Below are 21,848 nucleotides of genomic sequence, written 5' to 3'. Positions count from 1 at the left end.
CGAGTGCGCCGTACAGGCGTCCGAAGTTGCGAAGCACACCGTCCACGAGGACATCCAGCTCCGCGGCGGTGGAGGGACGAGACCGGATCTCTTTGACTCTCGACATGGCAAGTTCACGGAGTATGGCACTAGAGCGGCAGTCGGTGGTCAGCTCTGCAGCAGCAGGTGGAGATGATGGTCACAGGCAGCAGTCGGTGGTCAGCGCCGCAGCAGGAGGTGGAGGTGATGGTCACAGGCAGCAGTCGGTGGTCAGCTTCGCAGCAGCAGGTGGAGGTGATGGTCACAGGCAGCAGTCGGTGGTCAGCTCTGCAGCAGCAGGTGGAGGTGATGGTCACAGGCAGCAGTCGGTGGTCAGCTCAGCAGCAGCAGGTGGAGATGATGGTCACAGGCAGCAGTGGGTGTTCATCGTAGAATGTGTGCTTTTGCACATCACACATATATAGGGCCCTGAGGCCATGTCAGTGGCATACGGCGCCAGCCGTTGGTCAGCCTTGGATGCGTGTTTGGAAATGGGCCAATGACTGGCCCTGGTGTTGCGGTGCACAGCATACGCTACATTCGATTGGGCATACGCGGGCCTTGTTCACACTTCCCATTGGCTGCACGTGCACAGACCGTCACACACCGGCACCCGCATGTGGAAGCTTCCGGGACGGATGCTTCACTTGCAACAATGTTCAATCACTGGCGCCAACATGGCGGGGCACGTATTCGGCGGGGGAGGTGCAGGCCAACACATCCATTAGCTGATGTCAATGGACATGGCAGGTCATGACCCCCCTTACAGTGACATTGCATCATCCACCCTACACCGGCCGGCCCAGCCCTGCCCAGGACCGCCGTGCCGGCATGTCAACTACCGCCGTGCCCGGCCCCGTCCACTACCGCCGCGCCGGCCATGTCAACTACCGTTGTGCCAGGCCCCGTCCACTACCGCCGTGCCGGCCATGTCTACTACCGCCGTGCCAGGCCCCGTCCACTACCGCCGTGCCGGCCATGTCAACTACCGCCGTGCCAGGCCCCGTCCACCACCGCCGTACCTGGGCACGGCGGTAGTTGACATGGCCGGCACGGCGGTAGTGGACGGGGCCTGGCACAGCAGTAGTTGACATGGCCGGCACAGCGGTAGTGGACGGGGCCTGGCACGGCGGTAGTTGACATGGCTGGCACGGCGGTAGTGGACGGGGCCTGGCACGGCGGTAGTTGACATGGCTGCCACGGCGGTCCTGGACAGGGCTGGGCCGGCCGGTGTAGGGTGGATGATGCAATGTCACTGTAAGGGGGGTCATGACCTGCCATGTCCATTGACATCAGCTAATGGATGTGTTGGCCTGCACCTCCCCCGCCGAATACGTGCCCCGCCATGTTGGCGCCAGTGATTGAACATTGCTGCAAGTGAAGCATCCGTCCCGGAGCCTAGCACATGCACTTGCCGGTGTGTGACCGTGACGGACCGTGCACATGCAGCCAATGGGAAGGTGGAACGCGGGCCGCGTATGCCCAGTCGTAAACAGCGGAAGCAGTGCACCGCCATGGCGGGGCCAATGATTGTATCATTTCTGACGATGCACCTTGTTCTATTGTCTGCAGCTGCCTGATGACGGTTGTGTGCGTGATTGTGTGACTCCACATGTCATGCTCTATCCCATGTGTGTCCATACCATGGCCATCGGTGTGCCAGAAATGTGCATCACATGTGCATGTCGACATCGGGTATTTCCCTACACAAGTTTGTAGTACCTCACACACAGTAGATCCCGGATGTATCGGCACATTCTGATTCAGTTGTCAGTGAGTGGTATATGTGAGATAATGACTATGGTGGGGGTACACATGTGTTCAGTTCATGTGTGTTGCCTATTGTGTCACCATGCATGTGATGTACGTATGCCCACCATTATTGGTGTTGCCATTGGTGCATGATGAGATGGTGTGTGTGTGTATCTTTTCGTTTGTGTGCATGCACCTGCATGTGTGTATGTGATGTTAGCCTACACATTTGGGTCATGTCACATGTCTTGTTGGCAGTAATGTTGACCTGAGACAAAGTAGCATTGCACATGTTGAGACACATCATGTTGCTAGTGGCTGTACATTGTTGCTACGTCAATCCATGTTGTAGTGACAATCAGAGATGTCACACATATGACAATTATACACTGCATTTTACGTGTTGGTAGAGTGCGTTGACATGTGAGTGAGTTGCACAGACATGCGTTGTATGTGAATTGACTTCCATTCCATCTACTCCCACACAGGAGGGCTCCAAAAGTCCATCGCCCATACACTGTGCTGGAGGATATGGTTTACAAGGAGGTGATCAGGAAATTCCGGCTGGATCGACGTTGATTGATGGAGCTTGTGAACCAATTGTCTCCTCACCTGCAGCCGCGAAGAACCTATCCAGGTTCCATTACACCCACGGCAAAGGTGATGGCGGCACTCCACTTTTTCGCTACAGGCACATTTCAGTACACAGTTGGACATGCCGGGGGGATGTCACAGTCCAAGTTCAGCATGGTACTTCGGGATGTACTGGGAGCCATGATGCTGTACAAGCATGACTACATTCATTTCCCACAGGCGGCAGAGTTGGCAGCGGTCAAAGCAGACTTCTATGCACTGGGTCGGATACCACACGTTGTGGGTTCCATTGATGGCACGCATATCGCTATCATTCCACCACGGGCAAATGAGCAGGTGTATAGGAATCGGAAGCACTTCCATTCCCCAACGTGCAGGTGGTGTGCCAGGCCGAAAACATAATATCACATGTGTGTGCAAGATTTCCAGGCTCTGCACATGACGCCCACATCATGCGGAGCAGCATTGTCCCCCAAGTGATGGCAAATCTGAGTCGGCACAAGCGTGGCTTGTTGGTGAGTATGCTGTGGTGACAGGAGTGATATCTGTGTGGCATGGTGTGCCCACCAATTCTGGTTGTGATGTTTCTGTCTCTCTCTCTCTTCCACCAACATAGGCGACTCGGCTTACCCAAACAGGCCTTGGCTGCTGAGTCCCATACGCAATCCAACTACAGCTGGAGAAATGCAATACAATGATGCCCATGGAAGGACACGTCGAGTGGTAGAACGTAGATTTGGCCTGCTTAAGTCTAGGTTTTGGTGCCTGGATAAGACTGGAGAGGCCCTGCCTTACTTACCAGGCAAAGTATGCAGGATCGTGATTGCCTGCTGCACGCTCCACAACCTGGCTGTGCGCAATAACATTGAACTGCTCTTGGACCCTGATGAACAGCAAGTTCCTCGCCCTCCCGACCTACCCATGTCAACTGATGAGGATAGTGGTGAGGAGGAAGGTGTGGACCAGAGGCGCCAGCTCATTGATCGCTACTTCCCTTGAATGGGAGTGTGCTCCTCTTGTGCTGGTTGTGTATGCCCTGTGTATGTTTGCTGGTGTTGTGTCATTCTGGTGTGCATCATCTGTGTGTTCTGCAATGTGATGTATGCATGTGTGTGTTTGTGTGTGTTGATTTATTTGGACATGCAAGTCTCCATGATGTGTGTACTCTCATCCAATCATGTTGTGATGAGTGTGGTTTGTGGAATGTTGCACTGCAGTGTGTTGTGATGAGTGTGAATCTGTTTCCTGACGTGTCTTTGCGGTTTCTATATTTCCCTAGGTCACTCCCGCTGCGGCATGATTCTGTACGACTTGGATCCCTGAACCTGTTAACGTCTGTTACTGATGCAATCATGTGAATAAACATGGAGGCAACACATCATTGAGTGAGTAAGTGGTATTTATTTACAGATTGTGCATTGGTGTTGGTGCATATTTACAAACGAGTGAAGGGGTGGGGGAGTGTGAGTTAAAGGTAATGGCAGATGAAATGTCCGTGCTGACACCACATAGGGTGGTGTCTGCCTAGTGCAGCAGGCCTGGGACAATGATTGGCTAGATGGGACAGGATAATTGGCAGGGTGAATGGCTGGCTCAGGTAGTGTGACAGTCATTGTCGGCTCCTCTTGGAGCGTGTGGAAGGAGCATCCACACTGCTCTCGCCTACTTCCAGCCTCTGGCGGCCCCTCCGTCTTTGAGTCGGGACGGAGTCAGCTGGGGGCGGAGGCTGATCTGGTACCACATCCATCGCCAGGGGCGCAGGTGGCGGTGGCAGTGGCGGTGGTGTTGCTGCCCGTGGCGTTGTTTGAGGGGGTGTGGGGAGGGTGGTGTTGGCGGCTATCCATCCCATCCACATGGTAGTGTTCTGGGACATGATGTCCACTATTTGGCCAAGCCGCCTCTCAATGGCCCCCAACATTTCGGTGTTCTCAACAGAGTCCTGGTGGGCACGATCTGCCTGTGCCTGGCCACGTTCATAGGTTTCCTGGACCCTGGCTAGGGCTTCCAATGACTGTGCCACGGCATTGGGTGGGTGTCCTTCCTCAGAACGTCTTTGCGCTGTGCTCCTGCCTGCCGGATGTGGCCTTGCCTCTCTGGTTTGCCGCACACTCTCCATGCGTGGCTGGGATGGCGCAGGCCCGGCGTCGTGCGGTGGGTTAGGCTGGGTGGCAGGGGCAGGAGTGGTGGTACTGGTGGTGGTGGAGGTGGTGGTGGTGGTGCTGGTGGTGGCTGTGCAGGTCACAGTGGCCGGTGCGGTGGGAATAGCAGAGGCCGTAGTAGTCGGTGCTGGTATCACCTGGGAGCCAGATGGCCCTGGCTGCCTGCTTGTGCCCGCACCATCCTCCGCACTGGAGCTGGTTGTGCAATCGTCCCCAGAGAGTCCTGAGTGAGGCGAGTCTGGAGGCCGGGTGGTGGTTCCACCTGTGAGATTACGATCACCAGCAAAACGAAATTGTGAAGATGAGTACTGTGGGCATTACGTGTTATTTTAATTTGTTGACTATTCAGTCGCCACTCGCACTCACCCCACCCTACCACCACCGCCATCCCCATGGACATGGGGGCCTGTTGGGAGTTGTAGTGCCGTCCTCTCACACACCCCACCCACAACCACCGCCATCCCTATGGACATGGGGGCCTGGTGGGAGTTGTAGTGCCGTCCTCTCACACACCCCACCCACCACCACCGCCATCCCTATGGACATGGGGGCCTGGTGGGAGTTGGACTAGTGACCTCTCACACACCCCACCCTACCACCACCGCCATCCCCATGGACATGGGGGCCTGTTGAGAGTTGTAGAGCCGTCCTCTCACACACCCCACCCACCACCACCGCCATCCCTGTGGACATGGGGGCCTGATGGGAGTTGTAGTGCCGTCCTCTCACACACCCCACCCACCACCACTGCCATCCCTATGGACATGGGGGCCTTTTGGGAGTTGTAGTGCCGTCCTCTCACACACCTCACCCACCACCACCGCCATCCCTATGGACATGGGGGCCTGTTGGGAGTTGTAGTGCCGTCCTCTCACACACCCCACCCACCACCACCGCCATCCCTATGGACATGGGGGCCTGGTAGGAGTTGTAGTGCCGTCCTCTCACACACCCCACCCACCACCACCGCCATCCCTATGGACATGGGGGCCTGGTGGGAGTTGGACTAGTGACCTCTCACACACCCCACCCTACCACCACTGGCATCCCTATGGACATGGGGCCTGGTGGGAGTTGTAGTGCCATCCTTTCACACACCCCACCCACCACCACCGCCATCCCCATGGACATGGGGGCCTGTTGGGAGTTGTAGTGCCGTCCTCTCACACACCCCACCCACCACCACTGCCATCCCTATGGACATGGGGGCCTGGTGGGAGTTGGACTAGTGACCTCTCACACACCCCACCCTACCACCACCGCCATCCCCATGGACAAGGGGGCCTGTTGGGAGCTGTAGTGCCGTCCTCTCACACACCCCACCCTACCACCACTGCCATCCCCATGGACATGGGGGCCTGTTGGGAGTTGTAGTGCCGTCCTCTCCCACACCCCACCCCCAACCACCGCCATCCCTATGGACATGGGGCCTGGTGGGAGTTATAGTGCCGTCCTCTCACACACCCCACCCTACCACCACCGCCATCCCTATGGACATGGGGGCCTGTTGGAATGGTTTAGACGTTGCTGAGTATGTGGACTGCATGCATGGGTTGGGGTCTGGGAGATGTGTCTTCTGAGTTGTGTGAGGCACACCATGTTGTTGTGCTCGTGGTGCTTGGTTTGTACTTACCAGCCTCTTCTCCATCCTCAATTCCTTCAAGGGTCTCTGGGTGCAGGATGCTCAACACCTTGTCCTCCCAGGCGGTGTAGGGTAAGGGCTCCGGGGGGGTTCCACCGCCTGTGTGATTTGCCCGGAGATGGTTTTTTGCAAGGATGGATTTGACTCGGGTTTTGAGGTCATGCCACCGCCTCTGAATCTCCTGCTTGGTCCTCAGCACGGTCCCAGACGCATTCACCCTGGTGACTATCCGGTCCCACATGTTGTTTTTCCTGGATACGCTGGTCTGCTACACTAGGGCCCCGAATAAGTGGGGTTCTACACGTATTATTTCATCTACCATGACCTTTAACTCGGTGTCTGTGAATTTGGGGTTCTTTTTTGGTGCCATGGTGTGTAGTGCTCGGGGTGTGGGTTTGAGTGAATTGGGAGGTGTGTGGTGTGTAGGAATGGTGTGGTGGGTGTTTGTGTAGTGGGTGTGTTTGGGTGTTGGTTATGTGTACTATATCGGTGTTTGCTGTATGTTCTGTGGTGTCTCTTGCTAGCAGCTATGCTGTGATGCAGAGGATTTCGGGAGTGGGTGGGAGTTATTTTATAGTCTGTGTCTTGGTCCTGTCTGAATGGTTATTGGCAGTCAGGTGCTAGGTGGGTGTGTTGCCTGGTGTGCATTATGTGGCACTTGGGGGTGGGTCATTGTGTCTTGTGATTGGTTCTGATGTTTCAGGTGGGTGGTCGTTCATTTTCCTGTGTTTGGTATTAACTTCCGTTGTACTGTATGGCATTGGTTTGACGGTAGGGATGTTGTTCGTGTTGGCCTTCCGCTGTGGAGCACGGTTTCTCGTTGCATTGGTACCGCAGCGGACGTGGATCGCGGTGGCTACCGGGGTACTTGCGGAGTTATCCTAATTGCGGACACGGACACTACGCAGGTATAGCGGGAGAAGTGGATGTTCTCGCGGTCATGTGCGTACGCGGCGGTCGGTGTTCTTTCGGTTCCGTCCGCTTGCGGTGGTCTCAGGTCTACTCCGACCGCCGCGGACAGGGTTTGGTGTGCTCCGTACGCCGCGATCGGTGTTTCATTCATATATTATCCTAATCGCTATTGCGGTTTATCCGCGGACCGGTCCGGAGTATCTTGCCACCTTCCTCGGTGGACGGAACACGTTTACGTCCGCGATCCTAATCGACCCCTTAGTGTCACATTGACATTAGCATATTTCGACCTTCTGACACTGATGAATCTGAATTTACCTGCTGATTATATTATGGGAATCGTATCCTGGTTTCACAATGCTTAGGAAATCTGAATATATTATCACAACAGACATGGATTTTGACTGTCGATGGCTGTGACACTTATGACACTCTATTTTTCATATATAATGTCGATTTGGCGCCAACCGATTCATTTACATCTTGAGGTAAAAACAACCTGACCTCCCACACTTTTAAACCGCAATTGTTCATTGGAACATTCTAACGTTTGTTCTAAACAAAGAGAGGACCGGATTTCGCAGGGAACTCCAGTTCTGTACTATTGATACATCTATCATCTCCAAAGCTCATACGGAGAAACGATTTAGTTTCCACTAAAGTGACAGTAAGACCTAATTGCATATCAACTCGATAAACAAATTACGTCCAGAAAGCGGGTTGATTGGAAACTACAACTCCCAGACATTCTGTACGTGAATACGTAGATCACGTGATCACATGACACGGAACTCACGCTGTAGTGGATATGAATGGCGGCTTCCTGTCCGGTCGGGTATCTCCCTCCAGACAGCCTAGACGGATGTCCGGGGTACCGACGGACAGGTAAGCGCCCACCCTGCTTATTTAGATCTCATGACACCAAGCGCTACTTATTCCTTGGCCCTCGGCTTCAGCGCGTTGGGAATCTAACGGCAATGCGGAAATCAGCCCTTTGCTTAAACTAGACCGGTAAACACTCAATAGGGGTTGACTCCCCAACTTGATCTTGAAGGCATGGTATGAGCAGCTGACATCCAGGCATTTTATCGACTAGTAGCCACTCTATTAAAAGATTGATAGATGTAATCAATACTCTGAAATAATCCGAGCACGGAACAACTGGAGTATTGAAATTGAAAGGGCGTGACTATATGTCTATGGCGCTTTTTCAGACATGCGATTCAATAACGAGCTGGGGTTTTGGGCTGTTGGTTTGAAACTCGAGACTTACAAACATATAACAAGGAAACAGCGCCCTTAACCCACGCGTGTCACCTTGGGTCTCTGAACAAAACACATGCTTTATTGGTTATTATCATTAGACATCAAACCAATACTTTTCGTCCCTAATGAAATATGCAGCGTTGAGAGTCCTTCCTTGACTTACCTTCCTTTGTCTTTTATAGAGCGGTGCTCCGTTTTACCTGAGCTGTAGCCAGGTGGGGTGGAGAGTGCATTCCCTAAAACATAGGTGAGTGACAACATAAGTAATTTTCTTGCCTAAACAATACGATGACAATGACTGGATTACCTGAATAGAATCCTTGATTAAAAAATTGATTTGGCAAAATGCACATAATGCATATACTTTGAAGATATTGCCACTATTTGTAACTCACTATGTATACATTTTGTGTATTTTTTTACATATTTCTCTGCTGATACTGGGCGATCTGTGGACTATCTCATCAGGCGAATTCCAGGTGATACTGTATAATTTTTTTACACCTTGTTTCACAATACGCAGTAGCATTAAGTAAGGTCCTTAGGAAGCAGTAGAAGACCTCGAGGCTTCATACGAACTGCAGAAACATGTCGACCACATTCCAACACTAGTAGTTATTTGTTGACGCTACTATGCACTGTTTTTAACCATTGGGAGTGGATAGGATCATATTAAAATTGCTTTTTCCATTTCCACCACCCAATTTTAAGAATTTTAACGCACCTAGCACTTATTATTTTCACATAGGCACTGCTACTCAGCTTACCCCCTGATACCATAGTATACCACATGCACATTTGTGACATTCTCACTAGATTGGGCTACATCCATCTAGTCTACTGTGGGTAAAACCACTTTCCTCCAGGGTGAAGGATCCCAAATGTTGCAGGGTGGTACAGGTTGGTAATCTGATGGGAACATTTATTTAACGGTGACATACTCTTGGTGGATTTGTCGGATGTATCCCTTACTTACACAGTCAGTTTACAAATAGGTTGTGTTATGACCCATTGTTATCTATTTGTTGGTATTTATAATAGTTAGGGATGATAACAATTCGGGGTCGGTAAATATTCCCTTGGACCCTCCTGTTTCGTTTATATATATATTTTTTTACACTTATGTGTCTGCATTATAGTTGTCTCACAAGGTGGTGCACACCACACAACATGTGCAATGTTTTTGGATAAGCAGGCAGGTTTTGAATGAGGCCAGTGTTAGTGGTTAATGGTTTGCCTTGGTCTACATAGACATGTCCCCGCAGTGGTCGTGAGTTTTTGAGACTCCTTTGCTGTCAATTGTACAGACTAATGAGTGTCAATCCATCTAGACCTCCGTTGGACAATGTATATGGTATATGGTCCACGCCATTTGTTTCTAACAGTGCTTCATCTTGAAGTCTGCAAGCTGTCTCAATAAATGTGTTAATGTTGTTTGTGTGCATTTCCTTGTGAGAGAACTTTAATGCAGGCACATACGTGTTATGTTCACAAGATGGATAATTTACACATGCAATACAATTTGAATATGTGAAGTATGCAGAGTCCCAAGATGCCGAGATTTTATGACATTACTTTTCACCAAACAGTACTTCCTGTGCTCTGGGTGTGGTGTAACCTTTGGGAGGGAGGTGTGTTACTTAGCCCTGAGGGGCAACACAACAGTTTATTGATTTCTGAACTTGAGGTGGCATAACTTCATTGTATAGGTCAGCTCTCATGTTAACAAACAGAACCTAATCAGTGTGACTGTCACTCAAGTTGTGTCCTGGTCTGTTATTTGGATCCTTGTGTCCAAGTAGCATAGTGTATATACCAACTGTGCTGCACTAGTCTTAGATATGTGCAGAGTAATGTGGCTGTTACTCATGATGTATGCCATGATTTGCAATGTGCCAAAATAATTTTGTGGTCATGTGTCAGATGTGTACAGGTGACTGATGCATTTTTATTTATTCTCCTTGCCAACAGCATCATCAACCGACACTGGAGGAGACATGAGCACGTAGCAGGAGGAGGGACCCAGCAGCACTGCCACCAGCTTGGAGGAGTTGGAGGGAGCCAGTGGCATGGAGGGTTTGGGGAGTCATGCTACCGAACCTTTGGAAGCGGACACTTCTTATCATGTGGACGGCTCGGCTTCTGACTCCCAGGAGGAGGGGGAATATGCGGCGATATCTTCCACCACTGCAGACCCATCTCCGCCCTCCTAGTTGCTAGGGTCCCTTCTGTCTGTGCTGCCCCCCATGTCTCCTTCGTCCCCGGCACCGCAGCCCCTGCCCCTGTCTCCCCTGCTGCCCTCAGTTCCGAGTCTGTGGACCTACTCCGGCAGATTCATGTTGGTCAGACATCAATGCTGACTGTCCTCCATGGTAAAACCCAGTTACTGACACAGTTGCTGTCATTCCTGGAGGGCATGTCAGATAACATGTCTGACCAACGTCGGAGTCTATTGTCCATAGACTCCTCACTGACGGCAGCAGTTGCCCTCCTGCAACGGCAAGTCCTCCCCACTCCTTCAGACCCATCCACATCCCCCTCTCCCATACCTGTCCACAGAACACGCAGACACGCAAGATCACGCACACCAACAGAGCCACCCAGCACACCACCACGGAAGTCTAGGCGCAGATCTTCAGACACCCAATCTCAGGGGATACAGGCACACTCACAGGGACTGGGGTCAGACGGCATGAACTCAGCCACAGACACAGTCCGCAAGACTCAGAGCTCTCTACCTCCACTCCCATTGTGTCCCCAGGTGCAGGTGGTGGTCTGGCGGACATGGCAGCAGTGTTCAGCGCTGAGTAAGCATGGGCGAATTTTGCGAATCTCGCGTTCGCGAATTTTGCGGATTTGCGAACTCGCAATCCGCAAAATCCGCGAATTCCCGCGAATTTGCGGATTTTTTTTTTTTGTGTTCGCGTGTGTTTCTGCCAGTTCGCGAGGGTTTTTACAATTTCGCAATTTGCGAACTTACCTGTCGGGTCGCAAGTTTTGCGAACTTGTTGTTTCTACGTGTCCAGCCTGTTTGGGACACTCTTCTTCATCACTGCCACTCTCTGTCACCACTGCCACTCTCTGACTACTCATGCCACCCTCTGGCCCACCCATGCCACCCTCTGTTTCATCACCACACCCTCTGGTTGTCCAGTGTACATTATTTTCGGCAAAGCAAAGCACACCTTCCCTGCCTCAAGTGACCTGAATTAATTTGGGGCTGATTAATGTGTCACAGAATATTTTTTTAGCTGGCACCTGCTTCCTTAGTGCTTCCTGATTAGTGATCTTTTGCACTTGCTAAGTGCTTTCATTGTTGCAAAATTAGTTACAACACCTGCCCTGCCCCAACTGACAATAATGAATTAGGGGCTGATTAATGGATTTTAACTTCCAGCCTGCTCCTGCTTGTCTCCCTTAGCTGTAATTCAGGACCTTTGTGGCATATGTGTAACTATTCTGAGGTTCAGAGCAGGGTCACATAATAGTTGCAACTGGCAACTGAACTCTGGAGGGGCCCCTCAGGAAGCACTACAGGAAATGGCTACTAATGATGAGCCTGAACTTTTGAACCTGGTAAGTAGTTTCAGTTTTGCTAAGATCGTATTTCTGCAATTTAGCACTTACTCGCGGGGTGCGAAGTTGTACTGGCAAGCCGCGAACTCACGCGAACAGTGCGAGCAAGCCATAAAATCCGCTGCTCGCGGATTTGTGGATTTTGCGGGAGATTCGCGGATCTCGCGGATTGCGAATTTACCAAAAATCCGCAAAATCCGCGAGCGAAACGGATTTTCCGCCCATGCTTAGCGCTGAGTACATTTCCTCCTATGGCGCTGCACATGCCACTGAGGAGGATTCCTCCCCCACTGTCCCAAAACACCTACGCTTCCCTCTTCTGTCCCTGCGATGCCGGTCACTGAAACAGATGATGCCCCCCATGGGTCCACATCCCTTTAACTCCATCATGTGCAGGCAAGTTTGGGGGTGACAAACCTCCACAACGTACCCCCAAAAACAAACATTCTTGTGGACTAGCCATTGGCCTTCTTTGAGCCGGAACTCATTTATGAACTCATTTTCCTTTTGGAGCTGAATAAAGCATATTTTGTTTCTTTCTCAACTGTTGCATTTCAGGTACTTGCTTTAGGTGCTGTGTGCCTAGGAGTTGGTGTCATGGTAATGTTTTGGCATTGTGAAAGATGTTGATTTTCTGATGGTAAGGAGGTGTACCATGGTATCTATGTGCCATCACAATGTTGCAGCAAATTATCTTGATTTGTGTGTGTTCAGTTTGCCTACAGACATTGTCCAAAAGGGTGCCCCTTCCTCGGTGACACATGAGATCTTCACTACAGACAGTTGCACAATTGTTGTGGTGACTTTTTTGCAGATTTCCCATCTTTTTTTTACATTCCCTTCAGCAATGGCCATGCATGCTCAAAAATGAGTTCTGCTCATTAGTCTGTGACATCCATGCTACTCACTGTACTTGTGTTTGTAGTATGTAGTAATGACTTCATGGACACCATAAGCCTTTATCACACTATGCACATATATGATCACAGCCTTACCCTTATGTTTGGATTTTTGTATGCAGGGTATTTGTGCACACAAATCACAATTTAGTGCTTTGTATCCAAGGGGTTTCAACCCTGTACCTTCCATGAGAGAGTACATGTTTCACCACCTGGACATTCATGTCAGGCCCAGGATGTACATGTCAGTGTGTTTTTCCTTTTTGCTCTATTTGTTCGGTGGGCTGTTATATGACTATACACTGTTGAGTCATGATGGGAGGGTGTGTAGGGTGCCTGCAAACTCCATGGGTGGATTTGCATGTGGGATCTGACATCACACCCACATGTGGTGTGTCACGCAGTGTGTGACAGAAATCCACCCTCCATGTAGTGGGACACTGCTGTGAGTGATGTATTGCTATGCAACTAACAGGAATGTCACAGGTTAGGGATGTAAACATACACCCATGTACTTGTATATGATGCTTATAATGCCCACCCCTATAACCATCACCACCCCCTTTTGTACCACTTTGGCCGCCATAAGTGTGGCAGGGTATGCTCAGACGCTAGTCCCTTGCTCACTTTGTCACTGGATTCAAGCAAGCCGGGCTGAAGACGGCTGGAATGCCAGAAACCGGTCCTCGGAAGCTTGTTTCCGGTCCAGGGAAGGCATGGCTTGGCAGTTCGGACTAGACTGTTCCCATGAGGCACAGGGTCAGACTGATTTGCATATAGCCATGTCTGAACTGGGGTGGCAGAGTGGGCTAAAGAACGGTGAAGGATCAAACCCAGATTTTTTGACTGGGTGTGAGTGTTTGATTGGTTCAGATGCTCCATCCATCACCACCCCCTTTTGTACTGCTTTGGCCGCCATAAGTGTGGCAGGGTATGCTCAGACGTCAGTCCCTTGCTCACTTTGCCACTGGATTCAAGCAAGCCGGGCTGAAGACGGCTGGAATGCCAGAAACCGGTCCTCAGAAGATTGTTTCCGGTCCAGGGAAGGCTTGGCTTGACAGTTCGGGCTGGACTGTTCCCATGAGGCACAGGGTCAGACTGATTTGCATATAGCCATGTCTGAACTTGGGTGGCAGAGTGGGCTAAAGAACGGTGATGGATCAAACCCAGATCTTTTGACTGGGTGTGAGTGTTTGATTGGTTCAGATGCTCCGTCCATCACCACCCCCTTTTGTACCGCTTTGGCCGCCATAAGTGTGGAAGGGTATGCTCAGACATGAGTCCCTTGCTCACTTTGCCACTGGATTCAAGCAAGCCGGGCTGAAGACGGCTGGAATGCCAGAAACGGGTCCTCGGAAGCTTGTTTCCGGTCCAGGGAAGGCATGGCTTGGCAGTTCGGGCTAGACTGTTCCCATGAGGCACAGGTTCAGACTGATTTGCATATAGCCATGTTTGAACTGGGGTGGCAGAGTGGGCTAAAGAACGGTGATGGATCCAACCCAAATCTTTTGACTGGGTGTCAGTGTTTGATTGGTTCAGATGCTCTGTCCATCACCACCCCCTTTTGTACCGCTTTGGCCGCCATAAGTGTGGCAGGGTATGCTCAGACGTGAGTGCCTTTCTCACTTTGCCGCTGGATTCAAGTAAGCCGGGCTGAAGACGGCTGAAATGCCAGAAACCGGTCCTCGGAAGCTTTTTTCCGGTCCAGGGAAGGCATGGCTTGGCAGTTTGGGCTGGACTGTTCCCATAAAGGCACAGGGTTAGACTGATTTGCATATAGCCATGTCTGAACAGGGGTGGGAGAGTGGGCTAAAGAACAGTGATGGATCAAACACAGATCTTTTGACTGGGTGTGAGTTTTTGATTGGTTCAGATGCCCCATCCATCACCACCCTCTTTTGTACCACCCCTATAACTGGGCGCTGCTGGGAGTCATATCCAGCACCCCTCCTATGTCTGGGCACTGCTGGGAGTCATATCCAGCCACCCCTCCTATGTCTGGGCACTGCTGGGAGTCCTGTGCACACACCCCTCCTATGTCTGGGCACTGCTGGGAGTCACATCCACCCACCCCTCCTTTGTATGGGAACAGCTGGGAGTCATACCCACACACCCCTCCTATGTCTGGGCACTGCTGGGAGTCTTGTGCACACACCCCTCCTATGTCTGTGCACTGCTGGGAGTCATATCCAGCCACCCCTACTATGTATGGGCACATCTGGGAGTCATATCCCCACCCCTCCTATGTCTGTGCACTGCTGGGAGTCATATCCAGCCACCTCTTTTATGGCTGAGCACTGCTGGGAGTCATATCCACACACCCCTCCTATGTCTGGTCACTGCTGGGAGTCATATCCAGCCACCTCTCCTATGTCTGGGCACTGCTGAGAGTCATATCCAGCCAGCCCTCCTATGTCTGGGCACTGCTGGGAGTCCTGTGCACACACCCTTCCTATGTTTCGGCACTCCTGGGAGTCATATTCAGCCACCCCTCCTATGTCTGTGCACTGCTGGGAGTCATATCCACACACCCCTCCTATGTCTGGGCACTGCTGAGAGTCATATCCAGCCACCCCTCCTATGTCTGGGCCCTGCTGGGAGTCATATCCACACAGCCCTCCTATGTCTGGGCACTGTTGGAAGTCATATCCAGCCCCCCTTCCTATGTCTGGGCACTGCTGGGAGTCATATCCAGCCACCCCATCTATGTCTGGGCACTGCTGGGAGTCATATCCACACACCCCTCCTATGTCTGGGCACTGCTGGGAGTCCTGTGCACCCACCCCACCTATGTCTGGGCACCGCTGTGAGTGATATCCACACACCCCTCCTATGTCTGGGCACTCTTGGGAGTCATATCCAACCACTCCTCCTATGTCTGGGCACTGCTGGGAGTCATATCCAGCCAGCCCTCCTATGTCTGGGCACTGCTGGGAGTCATATCCAGCCACCCCTCCTATGTCTGGGCACTGCTGCGAGTCCTGTGCACACACCCCTCCTATGTCTGGGCACTGCTGGGAGTCATATCCAGCCACTCCTGCTATGTCTGGGCACTGCTGGGGGTCATACCCACACACCCCTCCTATGTCTGGGCACTGCTGGGAGTTATATCCAGCCACCGCTCCTATGTCTGGGCACTGCTCGGAGTTCTGTGCACACACCCCTCCTATGTCTGGGCACTGCTGGGAGTCAAATCTACACACCCCTCCTATGTCTGGGCACTGCTGGGAGTCATATCCACACACCCCTCCCATGTCTGGGCACTGCTGGGAGTCATATCTGGCCACCCCTCCTATGTCTTGGCACTGCTGGGAGTGATATCCACACACCCCTCCTATGTCTGGGCACTGCTGGGAGTCCTGTGCACCCACCCCTCCTATGTCTGGGCACTGCAGGGAGTCATATCCACACACCCCTTCTATGTCAGGTCACTGATGGGAGTCATATCCAGCTACCCCTCCTATTTCTGGGCACTGCTGGGAGTCATATCCACACACCCCTCCTATGTCTGGGCACTGCTGGGAGTCATATCCAGCAACCCCTCCTATATCTGGGCACTGCTGGGAGTCCTGTGCACACACCCCTCCTATGTCTGGGCACTGCTGGGATTCATATCCAGCCATTTCTACTATGTCTGGGCACTGCTGGGAGTCATATCCAACCACCCCTCCTATTTCTGGGCACTGCTGGGAGTCCTGGGCACCCACCCCTCCTATGTCTGGGCACTGCTGGGAGTCATATCCAGCCACCCCTCCTATTTCTGGGCACTGCTGGGAGTCCTGTGCACCCACCCCTCCTATGTCTGGGCACTGCTGGGAGTCATATCCACACACCCCTCCTATGTCTGGGCACTGCTGGGAGTCCTGTGCACCCACCCCACCTATGTCTGGGCACTGCTGGGAGTCATATCCAGCCACCCCTCCTTTGTCTGGGCACTGCTGGGAGTCATATCCACACACCCCTCCTATGTCTGGGCACTGTTGGGAGTCCTGTGCACCCAACCCTCCTATGTCTGGGCACTGCTGTGAGTCATATCCACACACCCCTCCTATGTCTGGGCACTGCTGGGAGTCATATCCACACACTCTTCCTATGTCTGGGCACTGCTGGGAGTCATATCCAGCCACCCCTCTTGTGTCTGGGCACTGCTGGGAGTCATGTCCAGCCACCCTCCTATGTCTGGGCACTGCTGGGAGTCATATCCAGCCACCACTCCTATGTCTGGGCACTGCTGGGATGTCTGGGCACTGCTCGGAGTCCTGTGCACACACCGCTCCTATGTCTGGGCACTGCTTCGAGTCATATCCAGTCTCCCCTCCTATGTCTTTGGCACGCCTAGAGTCATATCAACACACCCCTCCTATGTTTTGGCACTGCTGGGAGTCCTGTGCACCCACCGCTCCTATGTCTGGGCACTGCTGGGAGTCATATCCACATACCCCTCCTATGTCTGGGCACTGCTGGGAGTCCTGTGCACCCACCTCTCCTATGTCTGGGCAGTGCTGGGAGTCATATCCACACACCCCTTCTTTGTCTGGGCACTGCTGGGATTCATATCCACACACCCCTTCTATGTCTGGGCACTGCTGGGATTCATATCCACACACCCCTCCTATGTCTGGGCACTGCTGTGAGTCATATCCACACACCCCTCCTATGTCTGGGCACTGCTGGGAGTCATTTCCAGACACACACACCTCAGATGTGACGCACCATACCCCAACATTAATGGCGTGTGTGCGGCTCATATCACTATTGCAATGGTGATATACGCGAGCGTGAATGCACCGTACCCCAACATTAATGGCGCGTGTGCGGCTCGTATCACTATTGCAATGGTGGTACACGCGAGCGTGTGACGCACCGTACAGGTACACTTCCGTTGTTGCGGTACATTGTACTTACCGTCTGCGCCGTCGTCGGTTTCTGTGCACCAGGTCGTAGCCGTACGGGACTGGGATGACACAGTCGATGGGGTTCATGGCGTGTCAGTCGCATACCAGGGTGCGGGTTGGGCCGGACTCTGGTTTTACAATAGTTTTTTGCTCCCGTATCAATAGGGTCGAACGGAGGGTCGCCGAGACGAATCGTACTTGCTGGTCCGGAAACTGCTGCCTGTTTACGTACGGAAGGCACGTAGAGCGTGACCCGGATATGAATCGTATGTATTTTTTGTTCGTATGGTGTCTGGTACGATTCGTACTTAAATATGCTTTGGTTTAGGATCGTACTTCATTGTACTTACGGGGACGTTGCAGGTGTACGAATCGTGCGGGAAAAACGCTCCGTACAGCGAATTGCGGGGGATTTTAACAAATCGGAATCAACCCAAAATATAGACTTCTTTTTACAGGAGCATGTGCAACATCTACCTTTGTTCATTAAGACACAGGTGATTTTCTTTCCAAAATACAAAATTTCAAATGGCAAAGTCATTATCTACTCATCGCATTGGATGTTACCTCTTTATATATATATCGATTAACCATCATGATGGATTGAGAGTGCTCCACCACTATCTAGCCAAAAGACCACCTAATTTTGCGAAACATAACAAGAGGCTAATAAGTATGGTGGACTTTTGTTTGTGCAACAACATCTTTCTTTTTCAGAGTGTGCTATACAAAACGCAACGGGGCGTAGCGATGGGAGCCTGCTTCTCCCCCAGCTATGTGTGTCTACACATGGACTGGTGGGAGGAGCTGGTACTATCAAAAGAATTTACTACCACTGTTAACAATAACATCAAGACCTGGTTCAGGTTTATCAACAACCTATTTGTAATCTGGCAGGGTTCTGAAATTGATGCTGAAAAGTTCATAAATGATTTGAATGTGAATAACCTCAGTCTACATTTTATTGCTTCAATTAATGCAACTACATCACATTTCTTAGATGTTAAGGTCCACATTAGGAATGGCAATCTTGAAATCAAGTTACACAGGAAGCCCACTGCGGGCAATGCAGTCTTGCATGCCAGCAGTTCACATAAGCAGCACCTAATACACAGCATCCCATATGGTGAGATGTTGTGGATTAAGCGGATATGTAGCAGTGAGGAAGACTTAACAATAGCCCAACAAGCCAGTAAAAGAAGATTTCTTGCGAGAGGTCATTCTCCCAAATGTATTAATACTGATATTAAGAAATGCAATGCAATATTTAGGGAAAGTCTCCTCAACCTGAGCCCTAAGACAGCCAGCAAGCAATCTGAGGATGCAACCAGTTTTAGGTTCATTTTAGGATACAATAGGCAGGATAAGGCCATTAGAAAGATTATCATAAGAAATTGGCCCCTAATCCTGAATGACCCCATCATTGGCCATTTAGTCCCCAACAATGCAGCCATCACTTACCCCAGGGCCCCATCTATGAATGACACTTTGGTTCGCAATGACCTTCCATGTCAAACCAAAGGAACCTGGCTGTCAAAAAGAAAGGGCTTTTACCCCTGCAAAACTGGCAAGGCATGCCAATTTGGGATCAAGAAAACAGCTTACAAGACACCATTCAGAGATATTGAACGACCAATTGGCAAATTATTATTCAACAAATCTGATTACGTGGTATATGTGCTGGAGTGTCCCTGTGCCCTACGATATGTAGGCAGTACTATACTACAGGGGCACAAGAGGATACTCCAGCACATTAGAGCCATTTAAAACTCTCTTACCCTGTGGCACAGCATTTTGGGGAAACTCACAGAGGAAATCCAGCAGGCAGGGAAAAAGACCTAAGGCGCCTGGAGACGAGATATATTCTGGATCTTGATACCAAGTCCCCGGGGGGGCTCAATATGACTGAAGAACTTTATATCTGTCTGTAAATATATTTGGCTAGGGGGGCAGAATATACATAAACAAGCAGGAATTATATGCATCATTAGTAAATTTGATCTAAAATCATTAGATCTTATATAGCTGACAAAATCCCATTTTTTAAAATCTTTTGCACATATTGTTTCCACATGGTTTTTAGAAAAAGTTTTTAAGACTAATACACATTAGTATAGGTATACTTACAGCACACCGATGATCCACCTTTGCTCTAAATAAGGTTGTATGAGAAGGAAACAGACAGGTAACATCAAAAAAGTACTGTTGATAAAAATGTTGACTTTGTGGAGTTGTGCACCAAGATGTGGTATTTAAGCCGTCATATAGTTTTTAACTTGGCAAATATCATGGTTATTGCATTTTATTCTATATTTAATATTTATATTAATGTAATGCACATGTTCCAACAAAGGATTTTTTAGAATCCCCGATAGGAGACTTAAAATCAGAATCAAATGTAATTGGGCTTAAACAGTACTGTATACAGCATTAGCACTTTAGGAAAATATGTGAACTACAGTCAGGTATTGGCAATGGCGGTGACAGCCCCGTTTAAACAACTCATAGTTACGTGCAGGTTTTAACTATTTTGTGTACAACTGTGTGTTTCCAATTGTTAACATTGGTTTTTACAACTTGAAATATTTAATCAATAAATACCTCCTATTAATTATTTTCCTATATATATATATAAAATCTTTATTCGGCTTGTTCACAGTGGAAAAACCATAAAAGTACACAAAATAGCAAACACAGTAAAAATACACTTGTTACATATATTTCTGATAAAATTCATTTCATAGTTAAAAAGAGAAAAGTTAATCAAAAATGTGCAAAGTACCGCTTATTCTCACACTGACAAGATTTTTAAAGATTCGTTCTGTGTTTCATGATACACTTTAAGAAACTACTAATAAAATAACAGACATTTGGTGTTTCCAACATTTGCAGTCTTAAAAGGGCAGGTCTGCATTGTCGCAATCCCCAAGATTTTAGTATCGGTAAAAGCCAGATCTTTCTGTGGGCTTGGTGGTATTTACAAAGCAAGATCACGTGCAAATTCGACTGCATTGATATACCGTCACACGGACAAGGCGGGAGTATAGCCTCCCAACAGTTTTGTGACGGAAAGGTGACCATTCTAAAGAATATATTTAGCCTAAATCTTGTAATGAGCATTCTCTCGTAGGTTGGCATTTGGAGTTCTAAGTACGGATGAATGACAAAGGCTACTTGGATCATATTTGAATGGATCACTGCCGTTTTTGTCGAGTTGGAAGCGAGTCTTAACGACTCCAAATGGCATAATGCTTGTCGTTTAAGAACTTTTTTTGGAATGTCCGTTATAGATGTCGGGTCTGAATAGTACTTCTCAAGGCCTAAATCAGTAAGAAAGTTCCTAACATATAGGAGCCACTTTATTTTTACAGAATTGTCCATATTCATTGAATCTGTGATGATGGCTTGAGTCAGAGCATTTTTGTTTGATTTCCAAATGCGGCGCCACAGCATCAGAGGTTCAATTTTAATTAAATCCTCTAGATATGGTATGGCTAATTCTAGGTGCATTGCGTAAATTGAGGTGCCTTTGGGGGTGGCTAGCAAGAATCTTAAGAAGGTGTTTTCCGCCCTCTGAATAGGGCTAACATCAGTATACCCCCAGACTCCTGCACCATATGTTGCTATTGCCTGGCATTTGGCGTTGTAAATCTTAAGGAGCTCTACTGGAGGCCTCTTGCCTAATTTCTGGGAGAAAGTTATTAGTGCTGCAATTGATCTCCTAAATAAAAGTGCCCTTGTGCTCACTGCTTGCTTCCAACAGAGTTGGTCATCTATCATAACCCCCAAGTAGGGATAGTGTGGGGTAGGTTCAAGCTTTTGCTTATTGAGGATTATTGGATAGGTTCTTTTTCGGTGTCTGCCAACAGTCATTACGAACGTTTTTTTTACGTTCACTTTTAGATCTAAATTGCCCATGAAGGACGTGTATCTGTTCACTGCGTTCTGAAGTTCTTTGGGTGTTCGCGCTAAGATGACGGCGTCATCCGCGTAGAGCAGGGCTGGGATCAGGCGGCGGTTTATGCGTGGGAGGTCCTGGGCGCCCCTCAACATCTCCTCCTCCAAGCCGTTGGTGTAGAGTGAGAAGAGGAAGGGGGCCAGGACGCATCCCTGCCTGACCCCACGCCCTACGCTA

The 21,848-nt window shown here is 50.0% G+C and overlaps 1 protein-coding gene across 1 annotated transcript in view; it reads right to left on the bottom strand.

Moving 5' to 3' along the window:
* LOC147708080 (potassium/sodium hyperpolarization-activated cyclic nucleotide-gated channel 1-like) overlaps nucleotides 1-21,848 on the bottom strand; it is a 1,712,518-nt gene that overhangs the window by 787,310 nt on the left and 903,360 nt on the right. The gene's annotated exons all lie outside the window — the stretch shown is intronic.

The sequence above is a fragment of the Lissotriton vulgaris genome, chromosome 6 (assembly GCF_964263255.1).
Source record: "Lissotriton vulgaris chromosome 6, aLisVul1.2, whole genome shotgun sequence".
NCBI lineage: Eukaryota > Metazoa > Chordata > Amphibia > Caudata > Salamandridae > Lissotriton > Lissotriton vulgaris.
Note: the sequence above shows the minus strand (reverse complement) of the source record. Positions and strands in the feature narration are given on the sequence as shown.